The sequence below is a fragment of the Penaeus japonicus genome, unplaced genomic scaffold (genome assembly GCF_977035675.1).
Source record: "Penaeus japonicus unplaced genomic scaffold, GWHDUDI00000001_assembly GWHDUDI00000031, whole genome shotgun sequence".
NCBI lineage: Eukaryota > Metazoa > Arthropoda > Malacostraca > Decapoda > Penaeidae > Penaeus > Penaeus japonicus.
Window position 1 is genome coordinate 14,476,937 of NW_028234433.1, and position 9,136 is coordinate 14,486,072.

Below are 9,136 nucleotides of genomic sequence, written 5' to 3' on the forward strand. Positions count from 1 at the left end.
TATAGCAGATTCAAATGACATGTAAGTTAGTTCTGGTTAAATGTAACATGTCATGAAGTTCCGTTTTTCATCTGTAGAGAAGAGAATGTTGCCGAGATATTGCAAGCATAACGTCATTACTCTCTTCTATGCGTCGCTGTGCCTGTATGACGTCAAGATTCTTCATTTTTGTGTAAGTTCTTATTTATATAAAAAAAAAAAAAAACGTCAAATAATACTACAAGGACAAGAAAATTAAATTAAGAGACATCTACTCAAGCATCTACCCCCACAAATATCTAAACTACTCAGCCCCCGGAAGCAGTCATCCAATAAATTGATCAATATCATCTTGATTCACAAATGTTTAAAAAATATATATAATCCGCTCTCAACGCCTCTTCCATTCCACTCTGCTCTGGAATGCCGCCATTAGCCTCTGTCCCATTCCCTTGTCCCATCGCCGATTATAATCTGAAGCACCAATTTTCATCGATTACAATCTGAAGCACCAATTTTCGTCAATTACAATCTGAAGCACCAATATTCCTCTGTTGAGATGGTGCTTCACTGGTGCCCTATTCACGCGGAACTTACAATTTTACAAATGCCTCGTTGACATTTATTGACGAGGATCAAGTGCTTCTGTTGCAGCTTGAGACTTGCAATCCGGAAGCTGCGGTTTCAATTCTCAGGATTTTTTTTCGTGTATTTTTAATGGAGTCAAACAAACGAAAGAGGAAGCTCAGTAAAGTAAGTAAACAAGGAACAGAAAATAAACTAACAGAGAAGTCAAACAATAGAGATGCCAAACAAAGTCAAGTTGAGAAAACTACAAGTCAAGAAGAGAGAACTCTACCAAACGAGGAAAGAACTACAGCAAAGTCAGGTAAACGAATCAAGAAATCAAGCAAATAAAGTTAAGCAAAGGAAGACAGAAGTCAAGCAAAGTCGAGCAAACGAAGAAAATTAAGTAAAAGATGAGAGAAGTCAAGTAAAGTTTAGCAAACGAGGTGAGAATCCAAACAAACGACGTAGAAGGTGATAAATATTCAGCTTCTTCGACAGACCATTACTCTTTGCTAAGTCTTCGAGCTCCGTGTTAAGTACCTTTTGCAGCAGACTTTGGACTTGACGGGAAAAAAAATCCTATTACCATCCCAGTTCTTGCCGCAAAGGCTGTCATTACCATCACCTTCCTGCTCTCTTTCTCTTGTCTCTCTCTCCGTCACCATCACTACAATCACTCGACCACTAATGGCCGCCCTGTCTTCAGCGCTTCACTCTCCCGTTTCTTCGTTCAACCACTATTAACAACAGAGCCTGTCCCGTGCATCAGTCATACTCATTAGAATCATTTTTCGCCTTACGAGTCGCTACAGTCACTACTACATCTTCTTAAGATTCTCGTCACTTCACCATCTTTACGAGCAAGTCACTACACCTTCCTGGATTCCCGTCACTTCACTTTCTTCCTCCTGAATATCCCTTCCTGGATGTCACAATATCTTCCTGGGGCCGGATACTCAAAACAGCTAACGACGTCGTAAGTCCGCGCAGCCAGGCCGCGCATGTCTTAACTCGAACTGCGAGCTCCGAGGGTCATACTCAAAACTTTTAACCGTCCCCGCGTGACGTCACAGCACCTCGTAACTTAAGGGTGGTCCCGAGCACTCGTACCGGTGTGAACCCGGAAATAAATCGTGCTAGTTCCGACTTGTGCAAACGAGATTTGTATAGATTATGATTTACTGACTGTCCCAGACACTGTATAAGGCGTCATATCAATTTATATTGTATCTGTGTATCACAAATACCTCCATTCTCTCTAGCCACTTGATATAAAGAAGATAACAAGCAATTATAGAATGCGCTCGTCGTTTACCCAGTGGAGGTGACGACAATAAATATTGAATACACTATAGAGTTTTGGGAAATGAAGGTGTCTTGTCATAGACAAAGGTGTATATATATATATATATATATATATATATATATATATATATATATATACATGTATATATATATATATGTATGTATGTATTTATCACATACAAACTACATATACATTTATATATACATGCATATATATTTATTCATATATATATACACTCATAAATATATATCTGTATCTCTCTGTCTATTTATCCATTCAAATATCCATCTATCTGTTTTTATAATCATCTATATCTCACTCTCGCTCTCTTTCCCACTCCCTCTCTCTCTTTCGCTCGCTCCTCCCCCTAATGACCGTGGCTTCCAATTGGTAGTTACGTCTAAAGGGCTGACTGTTGATTGGTCAATTCGAAATGGTCCCGCCATCTGAGGGTATCCCATCGAACTACGGTTATGAGGTTTTCTTTCGGTTACGATATTTTATTTTTTCTCTGAGTATGGGAGATTTGCGACCTCGTAGGGACATCGTACCTTACGAGAGCGTAACCCGCTGCGACGTCTTAAACTGCCAGAGTTTTGAGTATCCGGCCCCTGGATTCCCGTGACTTTACCATCTTCCTTTACCAGCAAGTCACACCATCCTGAATTCCCGTTACTCCACTATGTCCGCCGTCACCACCAGCTGGCCATTAGTCCTCACCATCTATCATCATCCCTCTCATCACGGCAAGTCCACAATCAACGTCTCGATAATTATAAGATCCTACACTCTGTGCCATCCTTCCCTCCGCATTCCTCCGTCGCTGGGCCCGTTCGAGGGTCATTCAATCCTTTTTCTTACACTTCCTTGACCTCCTTTCTGTCCATCGATAAAAAAATGGAGTGCCTACGAAATTCCTCATGATAAAATACCCTCTGTTTATTGCAACAGCAGATGGATCGTCATGACACCCATGACACATTTTCTCATCATTATATAATTTCGTATAACCGCAATAAACTCCCCGCATATTCCTTCACCGCCATCACCTCCTCGCGTCATCACAGCCCTACAAATCTGCGAGCTGTGAACAGTGACACCATTACGGTCATCTGCCACCCTCGCAAGGCTCGGTCTCGGTTGCCACCCTAGTTTGGGTCGAGGATGCGGGTAGGTAAACATTGCGGTAATGGCCGAAGTTCTGCCTGTAATTCTCGTTATTACCTCACTCGCAGGATCTGAAGGATACCCGCAGGCTGCCCAGGACCGCCCACTAGAAGCATGGGCGGCTGTTGGGTAATTGTGGAGGAGAGGGCTGGGATAATTCGAGTTCTCCTCCTCCCACTTTCCGCTTCTTTTATCCCCCAATTTGCTTTCTCTCATTTTCTCCACTTGCCCTTCTCTCTTTCCATTTTCTCTTTCCCCTTTCCTCTTCCCTCGCTCTTTCCCTCCTTTCTATTTCGGTTTCCCTCTCCCCTTTTCACAGTACATTTCCCCTTCCCCCTTCTATTTTCCCTTCCCCTTCCCTCCTCCCTTCTCCTCCGCGCCCCTCCTCGTCCCTTCCCTCCTTCCTTCTCCGCGCCCCTCCTCGCCCCTTCCCATTCCCCCTCCCCCCTCCCCTCTCTCCTTTCCCAGTGAGGCAACATGGAAGGAGAACGTCCCAAGGTGGAAGGTCAAGGAGCAGGAGGAATCTAATGACACCGCGACCCATTAGCCTCCAGGACACTCCGAAGATCAGAGTGGCGGTTTGAGTCTGGTCGGCGAGCAGGAAAAAATTATAGGATCCGACGGCAAGTCCTAGTGAAACGGACGGCGGAGGAAGGGGGGAGGGGAGGGGAGGGGGTAGGGGAATTCATAACGACTCTGTGGGACTCGCCGAGATTCTTCCGACGCGAGACACAGTGATATGATTTCTTTGACATATTAGTCGAGAATCTAACATGTAATTAGATTCTGTGATGACTGTGGTCATAATGTTAATAATAACGACTAAAAAATATTATCATCATTATTATCAATATAACATCCTTATCATCATTACCATTTACCATTACTATTATCATTATCGTCATTAATATTACCACCATCATTATCATAACTGATGAACAACAAAAACAACGATAACAAAGATAATAACGGCAATAACAATAAAAATAATATCAGAGACAGTCGTTCCTTCAAAAAGGAATATGAAAAAACGTCTCCCTCCCAAGCAATGTACAGACCATCATTGATCGAGCATCAAAAGTACTCTATGGTACCATCGGCCAAGGACGCGCGGCCGTGACTATAACCGCAAAGGTTCCCCATAGACCGGCGTGAGTTTACGTGTAGGAGGAGGAGGAGGGGAAGGAGAAGGAGGGGAGGGCGGGGAGGGGAGGGGAGGGAGGGAGGAGGAGGAAGGAGGGGGAGGGGTTGGGGAGAGGTCAAGGCGATCCTTGTGGGAAAAAAGGTCTATCACGCGGCCTTGGATATCGAAAGGTCGAAGTGAAATCGCGGAAAAAGGGATGTTGGGAAAGTGAATACCATGGGGGGTAGGGGGGGGGTTCAGCAAGCGGAAGACGGTCGGTTTTCATGTGAGTACTTGAGGAGTCGTCGAGGAGAATTTTGTTATACACACACCATTGTACATGTGTGTATGTATCTATATGTATATAATATATTCATATGTTTGTGTACACACACATATATATATCCAAAATATATACAAAGATATTATATATATACACACATATGCATCATTAATATTCAAATATATATGTGTGAGTGTGAGTGTAAGTGTGAGTGTGAATGTGTGTGTGTGTGTGTGTGTGATTGAGTGTGAGCGTGAGTGTGTGTGAGTGTGAGTGAGTGAGTAAGTGTGTGTGTGTGTGTGCGTTAGTGTGTGTGTGTGTGTGTTAGTGTGTATGTGTATGTGTGTGTGTGTGTGTGAGAGAGAGAGAGAGAGAGAGAGAGATGTGTGTTTGTATGTGTATAGATGTGAATATATCTATATCTATATATCTATATCTATCTATCTATCTATATATATATAATATATATGTGTGTGTGTGAGCGTATATATAATATATATATACATATGTATATATATATATATATGTATATAATACACACACACACACACACACACACACACACACACACACACACACACACACACACACACACACACACACATATCCACACACTCACACACACGCCATAATCACCCCGCCAGACGAGCCCATCCCTCCCACGAATCAATAAGCGCGAGAAAAAGAAAGCAGAGCGCGTCGTCCCTCCCTCCTGCAAGACGGTAGCTCGCAGGTCAAGACATAACCTACATCCGAGGCGTAATGCCGAGCGCGCCGCCGCCGGGCACGGAATGAACTCCTCTCCCTAACCCAGTGGTCAGAAGGGGCGCGCGCGGGCGGTTCGCGGGCGGCGAGAGAAGAGGAATGGGCGTGACGGCCATTACACGGGGCACGGTCGCTACCTCAGGGCGGCTTCTGCCACATGCTGCCATTTAAACGACACATACCGTTATCATACGCATCCTGTTCAGTCTCTCTGCCTGTTTGGTAGTTAGTCTCTCTGTCCGTTTGCCTGTTGTTTCTTCTCTTTCACATTCCTTTAACCAGGCAAAAAGAGAAAGAGAATACTACATAGATACACAGATATACATTGTATTTTTATGTTCATATCTATATATATATCCATCTATTTAAATATTTATACACACAACCACACCCACACCCACACCCACACACACACACATATATATATATATATATATATATATATATATGTATATATATATCTATCTATATCTATATCTATCTATATATATATATATATATATATATATATATATATATATATATAGAGAGAGAGAGAGAGAGAGAGAGAGAGAGAGAGAGAGAGAGAGAGAGAGAGAGAAACCAGCGCCATAAAACGCTATCCAGAAGGTTCGGGAAGGGCTCAGCACCTCCCATAATTTGAACCCTATTTCCTTTTTTTTTGTCTTTTCTTTGATCTTTTTCAAAATAATTTGTTGAGTTTTGGAATATCATCAAAGGATAAGAACTTTCCCTCGAATATGGTGGGTTCTTGAGATTCTAAAAGGACTTATCTCAGCCTTTCAAAGTTAATATGCTGAAAGATTATACTGTGAGACCTCCGGAGTGTTCGGAGTACCGAAAAATCCTCTACGATACCGGGTGATAATACTTCTTACCGTAAGATTTCTCATTTTTTAAACGCATTTCTTTGAGTTTCTCGGCCTGGACGATGGAGAAAAGGAATGAACATTTCGGACCTTGCCTTTAAATGTTCTGTTATATATAAGCATCCATCCTGAAATTTTATTAATTCATCTATTTTTTTTATTCTAATACATTCATGTTTATAATAATGTGTCAAGGTGAACAAGAACTACATTCATTGACCAGTTCGAGATAATTTAATCAGCAATGCAAACACGGACATAAATCTAAACAACTAATCACGAAGACCCTTTTTGTTATATATATTTCGTTGCAAAAAGATAATAACTTGCTACTGAAGTTGTTTCGTGAGTAGGTGGCCTTCCAGTGCAATTTTGTTCACGGTATTATAAGCAGCAGTAAAAAGACATAAAGAAAAAATAAATATAACGCTCTCCGTAATGGCGATGAATAATTAACGAAACAGGAAATGCGTAACGTATTTCCAAACACTTAAGAGCCGCTACATCCACAATTAACCGACGCAAAAGCGACACTTGAAAGAAGGAAAGAAAAAAAAAGACACATACTTGCTATAACGGGACTCTTTTTTTCGCGCGCTAATTGTATCCTGCATAAAAAACAGGCCGACGTGAAAACGAGTCCATCCGCTTCGCTCTCCCGCCGCCATTTGCACCTCGGCTTTCTTGATCGCGTTATTCTACTTTTTTTTTTTCTTATTCGTTATTTATATCTATTTCATGGTACATTTTTTTTTCTATTTCACTTTTTTTTTTCTTACTTTTGTGATTTCTGTCTGTCTGAATATTTGTTTGTCTGTCAGTCCGGCTGTCTCTGCCTATGTTGATGTCTGTGCCTCTGCCGTTGCCCCTGTCTCTGTTTCTACCCCTTCATTTGCTTGCCTCTGTCTCTGTTTCTGTGTCCCTGTCTCAGTCTCTGCCTCTGCCTGCCTCTGTTTCATACCACCCTCCTCACCTGCTCCTCAGGCCAAAGAACCTTCCCTTATAACGACCTCCCCGGAATGAACACAATGGTTATCATGCAGCTTTGTTTTGACAATGGACCCCCTCCCCCTCCTGACCCCCACCTCATCCCCTTCCCCCCCTCCTCCATCGCACGTGAATTATAGTTCGTGCATTATAATTTAAGGGCCATTGTATATTCACCCAAGGAACGCATTACTGGTTCCGAACCGATCGTTCCTGTCGATGGTTCGGCAATCGTAAGTAATCCGTTTTACGATCGAGCAACGAGGTGATTTCCGCCTAAAGTCGTTAGGAGAAAACCGAAATATTCCAACGAGATTGTTTAGAAAGTCTGGGCTTTGTTCGTTGATCAATTTTATAGAATGGCGATTATTTTTTATAGCTTTCGTGGAGGTAATTTTGCGTGTGTGTGTGTGTGTGTGTGTGTGTGTGTGTGTGTGTGTGTGTGTGTGTGTGTGTGTGTGTGTGTGTGTGTGTGTGTGTGTGTGTGTGTGTGTGGGTGTGTTGGTGGGTGTGTGTGGGGGGTGTGTGTGTGTGTGTGTGTGTGTGTGTGTGTGTGTGTGTGTGTGTGTGTGTGTGTGTGTGTGTGTGTGTGTGTGTGTGTGTGTGTGTGTGTGTGTGTGTGTGTGTGTGTATTATGTATATGTGCATCCTTGTGGCAGGTGTTGAAAAAAGTATGAATGGAAGTGACATTGAAATGTACGATAAATTATTGACGCTTCGATTTTACAATCGTCAGCAGAAATGTATGATGTATCAGATGGAATCTTAAATCGAAATGTCAATAACACACCTTGCCTTTATAGTTATTTGATTATTTTTCAAATATATGTACATAAGTGTATAAATATGAATAAATATGAAAAGATATATATGTATATGTATGCATATACATATACATATGTATATACATACACACACACACACACACACACACACACACACACACACACACACACACACACACATACACACACACACATACCCCCCACATATATATACATATATATACATATATATGTATATATATATACATATATATAGATATATACTTTAAAATATCACAATCATTACCTTAATAATCAGTATCACAATAATTCACCTATGTATATATTTAATCACCATTTTTCTAAATATCTGTGTTATTCACTATTATTACGATTTTTTTTTCAAAGGTGTTGAGCCGCCGCGACCTTCGCCAATTCTTCCTCCTCCTTCCCCTAACCCCCCTCCCCTTCCCACCCACCCCTTCCGTCTTTCAACCTCCGTCTCCTACTCTTTTCTCCTTCCACTTTTTCTTTTCCTTCCTTCCTTCCTTCCTCCTCCTCCTCCTCCTCCTTCCATCCTCCCCCTCCTCCTCCTCCTTCTCCTTCCATCCTCCTCCTCCTCCTTCCATCCTCCTCCTTCCATCCTCCTCCTCCTCCTCCTCCTCCTCCTCCTCCCCCTCATCCTCATACCCCCCCCCTTATCACAGTCCCTCTCACCCTGCCCCTCCCCCTACCCACAGATGGCCCCCGCCCGCGGCACAGCCACCGCTTGTACCTTCGCCCTGATCGTAGTAACTCGAGGCGCCATCAAAAACAATCAGTATCGGAGGTAACAGATAAAAAAGGATAAGAACGCGGAGGCGGTTGATGAGAGAAAATGACTCTCATAAAAAAAGGAAACGGGAGTCGCGAGTTTTCGTGGAAATCTGACGACCTGGCAACTCGGATCCGAAATCGATTGAGAAGGTAATTTTCATATGGGAAGACTGTGTATACTCGATCTGTCATATTTCCGTTCCGATGTGGGTTGAGCCTCTCCCATGACCTCAAGACGTGCTTGGTGAGCCCTCCTCCCCTTCTTTTTTTCATCCTCCTCCTCCTCCTCACCCCCTTTTTCCCCTTCTTGCTTTACACTTCCCTCCTCTTTCGCCAACACGAACTCCTCCTCCTCCTTTTTCTTTTCCTTCTCCCCTTCTCCTCTCCCCTTCCCCCTTCTCTTATTTCTTCTTCTTCTTCTTCTCCTCCTCCTCCTCCTCCTCCTCCTCCTCCTCCTCCTCCTCCTCCTCCTCCTCCTCCTTCTTCTCCTCCTACTTCTTTTTCTAC